This window comes from Adiantum capillus-veneris, chromosome 27 (genome assembly GCF_014529385.1).
Source record: "Adiantum capillus-veneris isolate H3 chromosome 27, ASM1452938v2, whole genome shotgun sequence".
NCBI classification, from domain to species: Eukaryota; Viridiplantae; Streptophyta; class Polypodiopsida; order Polypodiales; family Pteridaceae; genus Adiantum; species Adiantum capillus-veneris.
The window spans coordinates 17,838,156-17,839,842 of NC_140957.1; positions in this window are offsets into that span (position 1 = coordinate 17,838,156).

A 1,687-nucleotide genomic window follows, 5' to 3' on the forward strand; every position below is an offset into this window, starting at 1 on the left:
CACAATAGAGCCAAATTCTCCCATTGAGGTTATAGGAAGGTAAATACTCCAAATAATTACCAACAGGATGATATAAACTATTAGCTCTATCAAGCATATTAAAAGGCAACTATAGCAGCTACACGACAGCAAGCAAAAGCATAGTAATGGGCTAAGGAAACTTAGTTGTAGCCAGATGTAGCACTCAAAGCCAAGTAAATTGACCAAGTGACTCGGTTAGGAGTCAAAATCCAAATTCTTTAAATCAAAGAAACCACATGTCCTAAAATGATCACAACATCAAAAGTCCCGAGGTAAAAAGTGCAAGCTAAGACAATATTAATTATCAACTTACATAAGCATAGCATAAGCCAGATTCACCCCACGGTCTATCCTCAAAGTATCAAGCAAAGGGTATATGTGTACAACCCACACCAAGAAACCCCGAGTGGAAAAATATATATATGTTCAGACAAATCTAAGAAAAACCCAGATTCACCATTGAGAACAGTGAAAGGTGCAACCTTTTAGTAATCATCCTCGTTATAATATAACCATCAACTCCAACAAGCCAAGCATAAGCCAAATTCTCCTATTAAGGACAATACAAGGTAACTATACATGGTGTTTACGCACAAGACCAAAAGAAAGCATAAACAAGCCATCTACTCAAGCATTATGGGCAGTCATGTCCAAGCCGGCCATTAGGTCAAGCCCGGTAAAAAGTTTAGCATTAGCCAACAAGTGAGTCCTAGTTTAACATAGGTAAACTAATACAGTGTGTGTGTCAAGGATGAAGCTATCATAGCCACGTATAATTTCCAAGAGTGTGTGTGTGTGTGTGTGTGTGTGTGTGTGTGTGTGTGTGTGAGAGAGAGAGAGAGACCCCAAAACCCCAAACTGGTATTGAAAGACTGAATAGTCAAATGTGCACTATTGATGGACACAGTTTTTGAATAAAGGTAGGAAGCCCTCCATGTACAATGTAGATATGGCCTGACACAATGTGCACCATACCATGAGAGGTGGCATGCTACCATGAAGAGGGTTCCGATGAGAGCCAAAAATCATGACAGCGGGAGAGAAATTGCATCGATTTGAGAGATTGCATCAATATGTCACAACATGTAATTTGTTGACATATATGTGAAACTAAAGAGCCTTGGTCAGGATAGGTATATGCATTACCATGAAAGAATTGAAGCTCAATGGTGGCTAATCGCTATCTGGGACCATGAGTGGCATGACAGTATAACCAGAATGGGACTGTGTGGCTGAAATGGGTGCTCACTAATGCAATGGCCTCCATTTCACAAGTCGAGATAGTACTTTCATATCCTCGTCTCACGTGATTTTCATCCTTGATTGTGCAACTGAGAGAGAGAGAGAGAGAGAGAGAGAGAGAGAGAGGGTGGATGGGGGTGTTTTTTTTCTTTTTTTAGGCGGCCAGCAGGGGGGGGGTAAGTTTTAGTGCCATAGGAACAATCCCAAGAGACCTCAAAGATCTATCCGATGGGGCTTGAACTCAAGACCTGCTACCCAAGAGGGAACTGAGAGAACCAATCTACCACACTTGGGTGATAAAAAGGTTATTCCAGTTTCCTCTTATTCACACACACACATGCACACGCAATTCGTGTTAGGCATGTCAATCTGGAGATAAGACAGAATCATGGAGACAACAGCATGCAAAGAGAGACAAACTAAA